At 37.7% G+C, this 17,694-nt stretch overlaps 1 protein-coding gene across 7 annotated transcripts in view; it reads right to left on the reverse strand.

Moving 5' to 3' along the window:
* Positions 1-17,378, reverse strand: part of RIN2 (Ras and Rab interactor 2) — a 230,083-nt gene extending 212,705 nt beyond the window's left edge. For 4 of the 7 annotated variants that reach the window (XM_074209358.1, XM_074209357.1, XM_074209355.1 and 1 more), the window contains exon 1: positions 17,168-17,378. The gene's annotated coding sequence lies outside the window, so the exon portion shown is untranslated. Of the gene's footprint in view, positions 1-12,010; positions 16,703-17,167 lie in introns of those variants that run through there. The other 3 variants (XM_074209356.1, XM_074209353.1, XM_074209354.1) reach the window with 2 other exon arrangements.
* Positions 17,379-17,694: the final 316 nt, after the last annotated feature.

Consider the following 17,694-nt stretch of genomic DNA (forward strand, 5'->3'; position numbering starts at 1 on the left):
CTCCCTTCCTCTTCTTCCTCTAATAAATAATTTTAAATATGTTATATATGTGCAATCATGTAAAATATTTCTATATTAGTCATGTTGGAACACTATGATTTTCAAAGCACCTCATCAAAGGAAGATGAGACTAAAATTCAAGACTAGAAATTTGTTTAAAATTTATTAAGCACTTAAGCATCCAATGCTTGTCCAGAACTGTCTAATACAATTAAGGACCCTCCTAAGAACCCACAATCCATTTGGGGGAAAACACTTTCTATATACTAATTCATATTTTCATTAGACTATAACAAGACTTGAAACAATGTACTGGATGAACATGAGTAATTTAGCTGCCTCCCAAATTAGGCAGCTAAATGAGTCCTGGCTAGTAGTAAAGAATTATTTAGTTCAAATCCTGTCTCAGATATGTTAACAAGCTTAGTTGTATGTCCCTAGGCAATCTAGGTTACAATCTAAAGAGGGAGATAGCACTCAAGGAAGATAGGAAAAGGGAGTGAAGATGGATCATCCAGAGGCATCTTGTTCCATGGAGCTGAAACCATGGGCAGACCAGGAGATAAAAAGTGAAGTGTGTGAAGAGTCGTTTTTATGCCCTATATAAATGGCAAATATCTAATCTCTCTCAACTTTAATTTCCTCATTTGTAAAGAGTAAGTTAGACTGGATGATCTGTTCTAAACCTATTATTGACTATCAAAATAAATCATTCATGAGAGACTGGGACAAGAACAATTGGAATAAACCAATAAATTTTGTTCAGAAGAAAACTTTAATTGATAGGGGCCAGATGTCAACATTAACCCTACCATTAGAAAATAACCCTTTAACTTAGCACATTTAAATAAGCTTTGTTCTGCAGAACCCTAGAATTTCAAGAAACAGCAATAGGATTCTTTGAGAACTTTTGAATATTAATGATATTTTCTTCTCTCAAAATACCTAACATGTACTACAAATTTGGTACCTAATCTGCTCCATTTGCACCAAAATTTCCCCAGTCCTTACTCTCAGTCTCCTTATCCAATTACTGAAAAAACCCCTGGGCCCCATATATAGCATTAATAGGTTCTATCAATATACTGCAAATCCCAAAGTGCTCAATGACAAAATCGGTTCAGAAAATATTGTTTTACTCAAGTCTTTCATTTTTTGTTTTCTTCATTTCCTCTTTATTTCTTGAAAGCCCAGCATTATGATGAAGGCAATATTCAGGAAGCCTTACTTTCCCTCTAGTTTTGGTATACATTATATATACATATATATACATATATATACATATATATATATATATATATATATACTATTTATATGTCCCCCCATTAGAAAGTGACACCTTGAAGTCAAACACATTTTTGCCTCTCTTTGCATTACCAGAGCTTATAAGGTACAGTGCCTGTTAATAATGAGTGATCAATAAATGCTTGTTAAATGACTGTGGGCAGAAACAGACAGCTGCCAACTGAGGCCAAGGACAAGATAGGGATGTAGAATGACTCTAGCATAATACAGCCCCACTTTTCACTGTGTTTCAATGCTTTGCTCATTTGAAGTGGCCTAGGTCTCCAACAATGAGGGTAATAATTCAAGTAAAGTCAGGCTTCTGCCTTATAGGAAAAGAAAGGTGTCAGGAATTCCCTGAATCTGAAACCAGGGACACTTATATACTCAGAGGGAGTTAAGTCAAATGCTGTTCCCCATTCCTCATTTACATCACTCACCTCATTTACTTCTCTCCTTTGTCAACCTAGTATAATAGGCCTTATTCCTCATGCCTTAATTCTTGAATTATTACCAACAAACTCATACTCCTCCAATACATCATATCTACTGATTGTGAAAGTATGAATTTTTTGAAACAGAACTCTGACAGTGTCCCTTCCTTCAGTCTAAAACCTTTGATGATGGTCTACTTGAAGGATAAAATCTGAACACTTTAAATTGGCATCCAAGACCCTAACACAAACTGTGGCCAATTCACCTTTTAAGCCAATCTGTTCTAGTAAACATGGGGTCTAAATTTTTTTTGGCATCAAGGACCCCTTTGGAAATCTTGTGTAGCCTATTTTTTAATGCATAAAATGAAATTCATAGCAAGAAAGGAAACCCTTTGAAATACTTATTAAAATGTTTAAAAGACAAGTTCACAAACCTCAAATTTCTTAACTGGTATTATAATACCTGCATTAGATTAAAGTCTGACAAACAGACCTTATCATTGCCTGAAGATTCCTTATGCTTTCCTACCTTTGTGACTTTCATGCCTGAAATGTTCTTTTCACATTTCTACATTTCTACATTACATATGCATATATACACTTATGTATATATTTATGTATATGTGCCTACATATAAATATATGCATATAACTGTATATAGGCTTGCATATATAGTTATCCTTTCCATCTCACAGCTTTACCTGTTGTTGTTTCAATATATTGAGGGTCAGCATAATGTGAAGGTCAGCAGACAACATGGAAAAATTATTTTTACTTAACAATGACCTATGGATAACCTATGACCAAAAACTTAACCCAAATTTTACAATAAGGTGCTGTAAACACCCCATATAAGAAAAGAAAATAAATTCATATTTCTTCTGTGGTACAAAGGGAAAGCCAAAATTTTATGCAGATTTTTCAGATGGTAGAGATGCCATGCTCCTAACTCTGGCAATTTGGAAGAGATAACTATGCACACACATCCAAATGTAGAAATCTATTTATCTCTATCAATTTCTAGTTCTATCTGCTACCCAGCTTCTAAAGGTCAATTAAAGTCTCATCTTTTCTTCTAGGCTTTCTGATCAGAAGTAGTTGTTTTTTCTTTTGAATATCTAGAATACATACTGTCATTACTGTTTATATGTACCACAAGACAAACTACATCTTGTATTTTAAAAGTTTTTAAAATAGATTTTAATTCTCCTACTTGTTTAAAAGTTCTAGAAAGTCCAGACCACACTTGACATTGCCTTGTGTCATCCACACACTTGAACACTGGAGAAATGAAGAATTATATATTGAAAGTATAAATTGCTTACTTAGTAATCTATATATAATAATCTCATATTTTTATATTTAAATCACAGATACCAAAATATTGTTTTTATACAGAACAATAATGATGATGATGATGATGATGATGATGATGATGATGAAATATTAGATTTCTGTTGTTTAAGTTTCAGATCAGGCATTCAATTATAATACTTCATAACCATGTAATTTAACAAATATAAAATTATTCAAATGCCCTTGATCTTTACAAATTCAAATGGGATTAGGAATATCTTTATAGTTAACCTCTCTGATCCTTAGGGCTTCTACTGCTGAAATGAGTTAGGCAGAAATCTAAACTGGAATCAAGGAAAACTGTTTTTCTGGTTCTAATTCTAATAGTGACTAAATAAAGTTGGACACTAATTTCTCTGGAGCCTAAATTCCTCAGTGCATGAGGAATGATAACCAGTTATCTCTTGGTTTTTGTAGGAGAGGCAACCCTGAAAATCTTTGAAAATATGATTTAAATGCACTAAGGAATTTAGCTATTTGATGGAAATCTTGGATTGAAGGCTTCATTTTTGCATGCTGAATAATCACCACTTCATAGTTTATAAATTCAGATTTGGGAATACTGAATTTTCCTAAAGCAGGGCATATTTGTACTTAACAAATGAGATCATTCATACATTTCATATATATTATATATATATATGTATGTATATGAAGGCACATGTTAAGCATTAAAACATGTTTATCTTTTAAACAGATATTCAAGTCACCCCCTAACTGACAAATGGTCAAAGGATATGGAATTCTCAGATGAAGAAATCACATTTATCTATAATCTTATGAAAAATTGTTTTAAATCATTATTGATTAAAGAAATACAAATTAAAGCATCTCTGAGGTACCACCTCACACCTCAGATTGGCCAAGGACTAGAAAGGAAAATGATAGCTGTTGGAGTGGATATGGGAAAACTAGGACACTAATGCATTATTAGTATAATTGTGTACTGATCCAACCTTTCTGAGAGCAGTTTGGAATTTTACCCAAAGGGCAATAAAAATGTGCATACTCTGATCCAGCAATACCACTACTGGGTCTATACCCTGAAAAGATTATGAAAAAGGGTAAAAATCCCACATGTAGAAAACATTCATAGCAGCTCTTTTTTGTGATGACAAAGAACTGGAAATCGAGGGGTGTCCATCAATTGGAGAATGGCTGAACAAATTGTGGTATATGTATGGGATGGAACACTATTTTCTATAAGAAATCATAAGGCACAGGATTTCAGAAAAGCCTGGAAAATCTTGCACGAATTAATGCTGAGACAAGCAGAACCAGAACATTATACACAGTAGCAACAACATTGGGTAATGATCAACTCTGATGGATTTGTTCATTTCAGCAATACAATAATCAAAGGTAATTTTAAAAGAATTGTGATGGAAAATGCCTTTCGTATCCAGAGAAGGAAATTAAATGAAAACCAGTTTATTATTATCTTCAATTTTTAAAAGTTGTCTCATGTATTATGCCATTTTTTTCCTCTCTAATGTTTTTTTTTTCCTTTCATCGGGATCTGATTCTGCTCTCACAACATGTTCAATATGGATCTATGTTTAGCAAGATTGTAAATATAGAGCTTATATTAAATTGCTTTCTGTCAAGGGGAGGGGGGAAGAGAGGAAAATTGTAAAACTCAAAACCTTGCAAAAATATGACTGGTTAAAACTACCTTTGCAAGTAGTTGGAAAAACAAATAAATAAAACATTTAAATTTTTTTAAAAAGAGATAGTTAATACTGCAAATTGGCACAGATAATTTCCTGACTTCGCTTTTCAGTTGAACCAAAATGTCTTTTTGTCTCCCATTCCTCACATGCATCACCCCATTTCCCTTTTCCATAACTTTACACAGTCTGACTTCCTTGTTCATATCATATTCCTTCTTCATTTGTACCTCATGGAATTTCTAGTTTCCTTTATAGCTCAACTCAAACATCATCTCCTGCAAGAGGCCTTTCTTTGACAGATAGTGCCTTCCCCTAAAAATTATCTTATATTTATTTTGTATAAGTTTACTTTGTACATGTTGTTTCTCCTCATATTAATTTTGTATAAGCTTTTTGTGTCCATGCTATCTCTCCCTAGAAGGTGAAAGCAAGACCTGTTTCATCTGCATCTCTGTCATCCTGGTGTTGTATGTAGTGGGTGCTAGTTAATTCTTCTCACAAATGGCTGAAGGGACAGTTATTAAATGTATTACCTCCATTTAATGGATTTAGAAACTAAGGCCCAGAGAGGATAAATGATTTGCCAGTAGATGGGACTCAAACTCAGAGCTCTCCTAACTCCAAATCCAGGCTTCTTTCACTACATTATGCTATAAAATCAAAGAAAGCTGTATGATATACACAATAACAAAGTTTTTTCTAACTAAATACTTCCAGTGCATCCATTATTTTTATGAAGGAAATCAATCCATTGGGGAGATATATAGTAGGAACATTATTCCAATTTCTATTATAGCAAAATAAATATTACTATCATTATGTAAAAGGTTGATAGTCAGCTAGAAGATGTGACTTGGAATCATTTAGCTATTCCCAGATACCCAGATATCTACAGAGAAAATGAAAAAAGGATGTCAAAGTCCACCGGGATTTACATGCATAGACCCTGAAGACCTGGGACTTAGCAGGCAAGAGCTAGACTAAGGGGCTTTAATGAGATAAGACACATTTTTATTCATTTAAAATGTTCAGAAAGTAGGTAAGTTAGATATAAAATGTTAAGTCTGAGGGCATTTCTTTCCCTTTTATGGTGAAAAAAACCAAAATTCATAAAAAATAAAGTAGTTCATTAATTAATTGGGGAAAAATGTTGGTTTTTGGATAACCTGGGAGGGTCTCATTTTGTTTTAAAATCAGATCCAAAGTACCAGGGGACTGGCTTGGGTCATGCCTAGACCAGGAAAGGAACTAACAGTTTCAGACTTTTTTGAATAGGAGAAGACTTTAGAGGTCACCTATTCCAAACAATTATGTAAATACAAGAATTACCCTTACAATATACCTGAGAAAGGGTTATATGCCTCTCTCTTTGAGCACTTCATAAGATGTATGTTTAAGAGGTGGAAGAAACCCTAATCAAGTCAATAAATATTTATTAAGTACCCATTCTATGCCAGACACCATACTAAGCAGTGGGAACAGTAAAGACAGTCCATGCTCTCATGGAGCTCATGATCTAATGGACCCTGGAAGTCATCTCCCTCAAACCTTTCTTTTTAAAGAGGAGAAAATTGAAGACTTAGGTTAAATGACTTGCCCCAGGTCATATCAAAGACTCACTTTAAGAACCAGTCCATTTATAGGTATTTCCAAGTCTTTGGAGTCATTGACAATATACTATGGAAGAGAAGAGACAGTGTGGTGTAATGGAAAGAGCAATAAGCAGTTGACCAAGAGTCATGGGCAATATTCCATCAGGAACTTCAGTCATAACTACTTGACCCAGGGTCAGAATGGGTCAGAACAGTGGGAATTAAGTGCTAATTAAGTGCTAATTAACTTGTGAGTTATATTGGAGTCTTCTCTTTATTACTACAATACCAACAAGATATTTCCAAAATCACAATTATCACAGATATAAAGACAAAAGTGATCAATCTTGCCCTCTGAGATCTCCTCTAAATGAGGAGACAGACTACACAGAAAGATATGTATAAACCAACATAACATGTTGGTTTATACACACACATGTACGTAACATATATATATACACATATGTACATATACATGTACGTAACATGTATAAACCAAAAAAGAAAGTAACCTGCACATGGGGGGGGGAGAGGGAGGAGAAATACCAGTACCTTAGAGATAAAAAAGTCTTGTAAAGAAGCTGGTATTTGGGGCAGAGATATGGCATAATGGATAGAGCACTGGCTCTGGAGGCAGGAGGACCTGAGTTTAAATATGACCTCAAACACTTATTATTTACTTAGCTATGTGATCTTGGGCAAGTTATTTAATCCCATTGCCTTGCAAAAAAAAAAAAAAGAAGCTGGCAATTGCCACCCTGAAGTTTCCTAAAGGAAACCAAAGATTCCAAAAAGACTTAAATGAGAAGAAAGAGAATTCTCAGCATAGGTAATAGTTGGTACAAAAGAACATTGAGGGATGATGGCATGTCATGTGAACATCATTAAGTAGATCATTATGACTAGACCATACAGGCCATTAAAGAAGGGCAATGGGCAGTAAGACTGGAAAAACAGGTTAGGACCAGGAAGTGAAGGACTCTAAATATCAAAGAGAGGAGTCTGTATTTGATTCTAATAGTACCAGGTAGCCACAGGAGTTTATTGAGCTTTAAAGATTATTTTGACAGTCATATGGAGGATTGATTGGCAAAGGAAGAAACTTGAAGCTAACAGACCACTAGGAGGTTATTGCCATAGTCTCTAGAGTGGTTGTCTCCAAAGTGCAAGCAATAGAGCCCAAGGTCATGGCAAGATTCCCAAAGAATATTTGTTAAAACATTCAAAAGTTAGAAAGATGAGGTTGGCTTTCACTCTTTTTGCAAGGGCCAACTGTGGGGTTTGACAGCAATACAACTACACTTAGCATTCACCCACTGTCTCCCAACACATTCCCAATACAATCTCCTAATTACCCCCATTTTGGCCATGAGTCCTTCAGAACAGTTGAAACCTGCCATTTGGATGCCTGCAATATCAGCTGCTCAAGTATCCACTGGGAAATCCACAACCCCTATCCCCCACAAAGTATATGAATATATAATATTATTAAATCACAAAGAATGAAAAAAAGGCATGACTTTAGACAATTCTGGAAGTTATGAACTGATGTAGAGTAAATGGAGAAGAACCAAAACAAATTATATAATTACAATATTATAAAGAGAAACTACTTTGAAAGACTTAAAACTGACTAAGCATGATTCCAGAGGATCGATGATGAAGCAGTTCCCTACTTTATGTCAAAGAAGTAAGAAATTCAATGAGGAAGAAGGCATACAATTTTTTTTGGACACAGTCATTATGCGTATTTGATTTCCATGACTATACTTATTTGCCACAAGGAATTATTTTTGTTTCTTGTTAATTTTGGGGAGGGTGATTGGACAAATAAGAGGAGTAATAATTGTGATGTCTCAAAAAATATGAAAAGGATAAAGGAATATTCTCACATTTAAAAAAATTATGCAGAGGAAAACTGTATTCAGAAGGAAATTCAGAAGGAAATTCAGAAGGAAAACTTCAGAAGTAAAAAATAGACAAGCAAGAGTTTTTAAAGTAATGCTGCATTTATTACATACTTTTAAAAAATGTAAGTGGTATAGAAAAAAATTCACAGTTTTCTCTTTGGGTTCAGCTTTGTATGTGGAAATATTCATTTTTTTGTTGAATGTTTGTTAAATTTAGATAAAAAAGGAAGTTCCTCTTCCCCCCTCCAACCCTTCCTTTTCCCCCAGATTACCTCATGTCTACTCGTCACTCTTGGGGTGTGGGGCTGTATGCAGTTAGAGGTTCTGATTTGAAGTGGGAAAGAACATCTAATGAACTTAAATATATATGAACCTAATAGCACAAGTATATAATTTATAAATAAATGTAAATTCATTAAGGGAAAGTGTTCAAAAAATTTACTAATAAGGATATTCAATCAAAAAAAAGTTTGACGATCACTGATCTAATGTGATTAGGGTCTTAATGACAGTGAATAAAGAGAAGAGTATATATGTGAGATGTGAAGGCATACCTAGAAAATGACTAGAAATGTACAATGAATGAAAGTGAGGAGTTGAGATGATGCTCATGGTGAAAACTCTATGCCTGTATGGCCACAGGTGCTCTTAAAGGTAAGGCATGGGTTAAAAACATGGAAATTCAGAAGAAAATTCATTTTTCAAGAAAAGAATGTGTTCCTGAGAGGTCTACAGTTGCCTAAGGCAGTGAATCTAATATTGAGAATTTCAACATTACTTTACATGTTTATATATATATATATATTTTTTTTTTTACCTGTGATGCCAAGCTAAGTCTATTACCATCCCTCCAAATCTTATCATATATGTTTCCTTGTCTATTTAGTCTAAAAGGTTCTTACCAGATACTGTGGCCACAGGAAAAAAAATCTTAGCAATGTAGAGGAACTAAAAGATCATTCAGTGAAACCTCCATTTCACAGATGAGGAAACAAAGGTTCAGAATATGTAAGCTAATCTAACAACTCATGAATTGCCATTAAACTTTGCAGTATGACTCAGTTTAATCTTTTTATGTTTAAAGACAATAACCAATATTCTATAAAAATTTCTGCTAGCTTTTCCAACAGTTTTCAAATTCTTATTTGTAGTTGTTAATCCAACCTATTTTGTTGTCATCTTATTTTAGAAAAAAGGTTGACATCAGAAGTATATCCAGACAACTAAACTCTTCTATTCAGAGGATTCTCAAGTCAAAATATTTAAAGCTGAGGGAGTTTAGATATCCTCTAATCTAACTCTCTCATTTTGGAGATGCAAAATAAAACAACTGAGGTTTTAGCGAGGACAAGTGACTTGCTTAAGACTGCACAGGTGGTAGGAAGCAGAGCAATAATATGAGCCTCCCCCCCCAAAAGTTCAATTGAGTTGTATGTGATATTCCCTTCATCACAAGTAGTTCATTCTTTGTTATCTGCAGCATTCAGCTAGGACTGGAGAGATGGACATCCTATTTCCTGCATGCAATAGGAGCACCCTTACCTATCACAATATATACCTGATCCAGACAGAAATAGAATCTCAGGAATGGAAATTAGTATGAGTTTTACTAAATGATTTAGAATTAACATGAAACTCAAATAAAAAGCCCACTACTATGGTTTTTACATTGTACTAATGGTACAATGAATGAATGAGTGAGATTATATCACTGAAGTGACAAATATTTCACTGACTTAAATTGTCACAATGCATTCTTAATTGTGAAGTCAATTTAACCTTTCCATTTTAGTGAGGAGACTAGTCAATCAGTTGCAAAATTTCAAAAAAATTTGTCATTCCTATGAGGTTGGATTGAAGGAAGAGGCAATATTTGACCTTGGATATTTAATCTTATAAAGATATTTAAACTTCCTAAAAAGACTTAGGAGAGAACAATGACAGATGTCTCCATGTAGCTTAAGGGCAGTTTATGTGGAAAAGAACAGACTCACTTTTCTTGACCACAGGATAATCTGTAGGGAACTCAAAGAGGCCAAACTTTTCTTTTCATAAGGGGAAAACTTCTTAACAATTAGAAGTCTCCAAAAGTGGAATGGATCATTGCTGGAGGTCAGGAGCTTCCTTTCGTTAGAGATTTTTAAACAGAACCTGGTTGACCATTTGGGAATGTTTGAAGGAGAGTCTCAGTTGGATACAGTTTGAGTTAGACAGCCTCTGTATTTCCTTACAACCCGGAAATTCTTTAAGTTTGCACTTTGTAACTTTACCTCAAGATTATAAATAGTACAATAGCCTGGAATAGGCTACTCAGAAAGATTTTTTTCCTCTCTTTAGCTTTTTCCTGCTATATCTGGAGAGTAACCAAGAGCTTTATCCAGCAGAAGGCCAATAATAACCAAACAATGTAAAGGATAGGAAAGAAAGGATATATATTTTAAAAAGATCAACAATAATACCCTTCTCAGGATTTTTTAAAAATAAGAATTCTCTACAAAAATGCTTTTTTATTTAGACTAATAACCAACTAGCATTATGAAACCCAAATCTTCAAAAACTAAAAAGGCTTTTAAAAAATGTTTCTAAAAATTTGCTTACTATAATATTGATGTGATTGACAAAAAACAAAAACATTTGTTTTTATATGAGTTATGATGCTTTATTCTGTATTTTCCTTTATCCATCTTTCTTAAGTGCTCAGGTAACTGAGAGCATGCATTTATAAGACAGCTTTAGGTTAGAGATGTGACCAGTGCTCATGGGGCTAGATCTAACAAACTAACCCATGCAAGATTTGGAACTGGGGAGAGACATTAGAAATCTTCTAGTCCAATTCTAAAAATCTTTCATTTTATACTTGAGACTAGGCTCAGAAGGGTCTTTCTCATGGTCACATAGGTAGCAGGAAAGCAGAGCTGAGATCTGAACTCCACCTCTCTGGCTCTTACTCCAAAATTCTTTTTTTTTTATATTTTGAGAAGCAAGCCCCAAGTGAACTTAACTGAATAGAAAGTATTTTCACTATAGACTTATTCATTCTTTCCAGCCCGCAGCACAGGTACTTAATAAATGAGAGTATGGTATGATAAGAAAAACACTGCACTAGGGTCATCATCACTAGGAAGCTAGGTGGCACAATGGATAGTATGCTGGGCCATAAATCAGGAAGAAGTGGTCTCAGATATTTACTGTCTTTGTGATCCTGGGCAAGTCATTTACTTGCCTGCCTCAGTTCCTTCATTGTAAAATAACCTAGAGAAGGAAATAACAAACCACTTCATTATCTTTGCCAAAAAAACTCCAAATGGGATCATGAAGAATTAGATATGACTGAAATGATCATATAAAAAATAGTTATCTCTGCCACCAAATACTTGGGAAAGTTTTTTAACATCTAGATTTCATTTTTCTTCTCTATAAAATACAAAGGTTAGACAAAGTCAACTTAGATTCCTCGAGGGGAACTGCTAGCAATCTAAAGTCTGTTTCAAAATACATTTTTTAATAATGATATTAAAATGAACTCAGATTACTAAGGATAGGTAAACTGTTTTTCTTATTGCTGTACAGCTATACAAATGAAACATTTATTGAGAAAACCTTATTGGAGAGGTAGTTTGCAATATGTACAATAGCAACTTCTGTTACTTCTTTAAGGTTTAAAAATTGCTTATCTGATAGCAGTCCAGTGAGGTAGATGGTATGAGTATTACTATCTGTATTATGCACTGAGGTTCAGAGGGGTTCAAAAGACTTACCTGTCCAACATCCCACAGCTAATAAGGGTTGAAGCAAAGCTTCAAGCTCAGATTTCCTGGCTCCCAGTACTGTGTTCTTTTCATTGCCTCTCAATAGGGAATACCTGAAGGGGAGTTGAATTGAATTAACTGTGATATGATAAGTGGGAAATGTATATCTGGCACAGATATGGACAATGAGTCAGGTCCAAGACTGAAAAGAAGGATGAGAGTGGGCTGGATTACCTGTGGGAAATGGCAAATCTCCCATACTAAGCCTAAGCTTCCCATGAAAATAAATGTCCATCTTTTTATCTTTTGAAATTTATTTTATTTTCAATTCATAACAAAACAAACATTTCCATGATAGAGTACTATAAAAAGGATGACTGCATATGAAACTGCAAATCTACCATGCTATTCCCTTCAAATATAACGAAGTTATTATGTAGAATTTCTTTTCCTTTTTGTCCCAAGAAAATAGCTACTATTATAGATATATATGTATGTGTGTGTGTATGTAAAATTATTCTATGTATACTATTTATCAGTTCTTTCTCTGGATGCAGATAGTCTTTCTTCATTTGTACCTTATTTTTAATTTGTGTACTTATCATAGTCAAAATGAGTTAGTCATCCAGTCTTTGTTAAAAACAATATTGCTGTTACGGTATACAATGTTCTCTTGGTTCTGCTTACTTTGCTCTTTGTCATTTTATGCAAATCGTTCCATGTCATAAAATCATTTAACATCAACAATTGTTAAAAGAAGAATCACATGGAATATAATTACTTCCAAGGAATTAAAAATGAGTGCTCATTGGAAAACAGCAAATAAGTGAAAGCTGGATGACCACAGTCTGCTAAAGGAACTAAAGAATTCTGAAGAACAGATAACCAGAATATTATGAAAGAATTGCATGACAGGAAGAAAAGATGGTCTGGTTAGATAGAAAGATGAAGAGATGAAAGATAGGACACATCTAGAATACTTTATTCTCTCCTTGAGATGCTGGGCCAAATTAAATTAAGATTTCTTAATAGAGGGTAGAACATCTGAACTGTGGTGAATTTTTGGAAGATTGACAAAATTCACACAAGAAGGGCAGGCATGGATGGGATACAGTCTGCATCATTGCAAAGAATCCTCAAATACTGAGATCACAGATCCATTTGTGTATCTGATTTCTTTCCAATACAAATATTTTAATTTGTATTGGCCTTTACTCATGTTTTATTAACTTTTACTTAATTACACACACACACACACACACACACACACACACACGCACAGAGAAGTAAAATAAAAGTAGACATGGATTCAAAATACCTCTCCATGTACCTCAGTACCTCATCTGTAAAATGAGCTGTAGAAGGAAATGGCAGACCACTCCAGCATCTTTGCCAGGAAATCCCCAAATGGGGTCATGAAGAGAAGGAGACATAATTTAAATGACTGAATCACAACCACAGGTGCCAACCATTTTTCAAAGATCTCAAATGATCTCCACAACAACCTGAGAAGTAGCTGCTATTATTATCCTTATTTTAAGGTGGTGGAACCTGGGGCAGATAGAGATTAAGTGATTTGCACAGGGCATACAGATAGGAAGTATCTGAGGTTAGATTTGAACTCATGTCTTCCTGATTCTAGGGCCAGTAATCTTTCCACTGCTCTACCAACTGTCTTACAATACTATTGGGCTTCCCTACTAATCTTCACTTATCCAATCACAGAGCCTTCATATGATATAATATGCCACTATTATGAAGTCTTTGAAGTGAGGAATAAGTTTGTCATAAAACTCAACAGTCTCCATAGATTGCAAATGAATATCATTCATAGAATTGGCTATAACAGGCTTATTACACATCACTCAACTCTATGCCAAACTGGCCAATTTCCTGTCCCCCAACAAAGACTTTCTAGGTCCCATCTCTTTGCCTTTGTCTAAACCCTTTACCCAGACACTTACTAGCTGGGTGACCCTGGCTAAGTCACTCACCCCTGTTTTTCACAGTTCCCCATTTGTAAAATGAGCCAGAGAAGGAAACAGCAAAATACTACAGTATCTTTGTCAAGAACTATCCCTCCTGGGGCAGCTAGATGGCACAGTGAATAGAGCACTGACCCGGGAGTCAGGAGGTCCTGAGTTCATATCCCACCTCAGACATTTAATAATTAGCTGTGTGGCCTTGGGCAAATCACTTAACCCCAATGCCTTGCAAAAAACCAAAAACCTAACCCTCCCCCCCAAAAGGGGAGTCATAAAGAGCCAGATATGGCTATAACAATTGAACAATAGACCATTCCCTTTGCAAAGATGACAGTCCTTCCTCCCTTCTCTCTGACATGAAATCCCTGGATCCCTTAAGGCTCAGCTCAGGGACCATCTTCTACAGGAAAACTGTCCTAGTCCCCCAATTGCTAGTGCTTTTGCCAGAAGTTAGTTCTTCTCTTCTTTGCATGTTTTTGGTATATAATTTTCTTTGTATATATTGTGTCCTATGTACAGATTGTGTACACCCTGCCTTATGGGCAAAGGGCAATTGTTCAGGGTTTTTGTCATATTATTTACACACACAGTTGTTTAGTACTTGCCAAAGTGATTCAAACATAAAACAAATAAAGCAATGTGGAGAAACAAAATAAAAGATGTCCTCAAAGGTATGGATGATCAAAAACATGGGTTGACCACACAGGTTTTAATGGTGAGGAACAATCAATGAACTTTTTTTCCTCTCAGTATTAAAAGTAATCAAGGAAGACCCTCAACATACTAGGATAGACCCCCTAACTAACAGAGGAAGTTGTGAACAAGCATTGCAAAGAATGAGCATTCTACACTATACAGAGAAAAGTTGTATCATGAGAAGATAAATTCTTGTGGGTATCTGAGTGGACAGGAAAAGCAACAGAAAAAATGAGTCAGTTCTGGTTCTGCAGTGATGTCCACTAAGTCTGAAAAACAAAGGGGAAAATTGGCAACATGCTGAGAACAGGAACTGTAAGAAAACCAAATCATACAGGAAAGGAGGGCATGAGCAGGTTGCAATCTGCACTGGTGGAGGGGATATTCATATAGATGAGACAATAGATTCACTGAAGCACTGAAGTAAAGTCCTCCAGCTTTTATAGAATAATACATTGTGCACAAAGCTTGGATATCCCTGATTTAATTCAGATTTATGTGTATAGGGTTGATTTGCCAAATCTACATTCCAACTTTGACTTTGTTTACATTTTTAGTTGAAGATGTTGTTTCCCCAGAAATAATGTAAACTCTTAAAGGAAAGGAACTGTCTCAATTCTCTTTGTATCTCCAATGCCAGTCAGAGCCCAGAATAAGTGGGTGCTTAATAAATGCTTCATAATGTACAACTCTGTTCCTCAAACCTGTGCTGCAAAGACCCCTGAAGGGAAATTCTGAGAAGCCTATACAGTTCAGTTCAGCATCTATGGAGATTGGCAGTTCCCCGTTAACCACCTGATAGTTAATGATTAGAATAACCAGCACCTGTTTCTCAGTTCTCTAACAGGAAAAAAAAGTGATAGTGCATTGAGAAGGGATTTCATACTGCTGCATATGTATAAAGTACTGTCAAAATGCAGGATGTTTTATGAACAGTTTTAATGATTTTTCCTGAGGGAGAAACAATGATCAAAGAATTGCAATTCTGTGAGCAAATGAACTGTGGCGAATTGTTATTGAATTTTTTTTTTTCAAATGGCCTCTTCAGCTAATTTTAAAGTCTGCAAGTCCTGGACCTCCCCCTCCTTTCCCTTGGATAATGTTATGGAGCTTCCCCTCCAACTTCTAAAAGGCTGCCGCTTGGGAGCTCTGACAACTTTCAAAGGCTGGAAAACCTATCTCTTGACCAAGGCGGAGGAGCCCCGGGAGTTACACCCACATGGGGTCTGCTTCTGGGGCGCTGGCTCCGGCTGGACCTGACGCCTTGGCCAGCCCTTTAGGACTCTCTCCAGGCCCCCCTAGGGCGAGGAAGGGGTCATAGCTCTGCTTTTCACGTGAAACTTGTAAACCCGGCACCGACGCCAAGCCAGAAAAAACGCTAACCTCTGGAAGCCGGAGGGAAGGGGGCGGACACCAAGCTAAGAAGAGGGAGCCGGTTCTTGAGCCAAGTCCACAGGTTGGAAGCGGCCCCTTCTGGGGCTGGAAATCCGGAACAACAGAGTCCTCCTGGATGCAGGGGCCCCATCGTCATCAATCAACATGACAGGCAAAAGAGCTGAACCCAGTCGTCGGACTGAGGCACCAACCTGCCGGCCTCCAGGATCCCCTGATGGGCAGAAGCTTGCAGCCTGCCCTAACCTAGCAACAACCGGGAGGCTTCGGCCTCTTGCTCTTCGGACTCTGTTCCTGGAGGCTCATCAGCATGCACAAGCATTCACACCCGAGAGACCAGCTCCAGGTACTGGGAAACACACTCAGGGTCCAGCCACGTAAATGTGAAGTCAGCCAACAAGCAGGTATTAGGCGCTTACTGTATGTACACTATCCTAAAAGTTTCTGAAAGGCAGTCTGTCTCTAGGGTATCCTTAGGGTATCCTAATGGGGGGGGGGGGCAAACCTTCAAGTAACTGTAATTATATAAAATGTATGTGGAGGGGAGGTAGTACCGGAGGGCATGGCGTGCACTGAGGCACCAGACACAAAGAGGTGAGTGTGCCACACCGCCCCCCACAGCCCCGGCTCCTGGACCCTTCTCCCCTCAGTTAGGTGTTCCCCTGCCCCGTGCCTGCGCACACGGCTCAGTCTCCCCAGCGGCCAAGGCACCCCAGTTACACTGCCATGGGAATGAGACCCCGCGCAGGGACTTCTCCCCCCACCTCACTCCCGGCCCTGGACCAAGCTCGGCCGTTTTTCTCTCCCCCTTCCTGCATCCCTCTCCAAGTCCTCCTTTGTATCCCCAGGAAAAAATCCAGCACTCTGGCTCTCGCATTCCTCTTGCCGCTCCCCCCCCCCCCCCCCCCCCCCCCCAGTCTTCGGCCGAGAGGAGGAAAAGGGCAGAAAGGCACAAGGAGAGAGAAGAAAGCGAGCCCGAGCCGGGAGTTGCGTCCGGCCCCTTTAAAGAGGCAGCTGCCCGGCTCGGAACAGCCCCGCTGACAGCCCCTTCCCCAAGCCCAGGGGCGGGGGGCACGCTGCCGCTGCCCCTTACCTCGCACTGCCCGCGTCGCTTGGGGGGCCGGGATCGGGGAGCCTCGGCCCGGGCTGACACCAAGCGCAGCACCGGGGCAGGACTTCCGAGCTGAGAAGAGGAGGAGGAGGAGGAGGAGGGGGAGGAGGACACGGAGGGGAGGAGGACACGGAGGGGAGGGCCTAGGCTTTGTGTCTGCCTCCAGCCCTCCCTTTACAAGTGCACTGGCGTCCCACAGGAGCCGAAGCTCCGAGCCCCGACAGGGGATTGGGGGCGGGGGTGCTGCTAAGAGGTGGTGAGGAAAGCGCCTGCGCGATGCTAGGAACCCCCCCCCCCACGCCCCCCGCCTTCCACACCCCTCTTCGCAGTCCGCACTTGCCCCTTCTTTGCCAAAGTGGAAAGCCACAGGGAGGAGGAACCGGGATCAGAAAGTTTATCTAATACTAGAGTCAACTTGGCTTCAAAATTCACATCACGCATTGGCGCCGCCGCTTCTCCCAGAGGATGGGCTAGACAAGCTCAATTCAGTTAGACAAACATTTTTTAAT

This window comes from Macrotis lagotis, chromosome 1, assembly GCF_037893015.1.
Source record: "Macrotis lagotis isolate mMagLag1 chromosome 1, bilby.v1.9.chrom.fasta, whole genome shotgun sequence".
In the NCBI taxonomy this organism is placed as follows: Eukaryota; Metazoa; Chordata; class Mammalia; order Peramelemorphia; family Peramelidae; genus Macrotis; species Macrotis lagotis.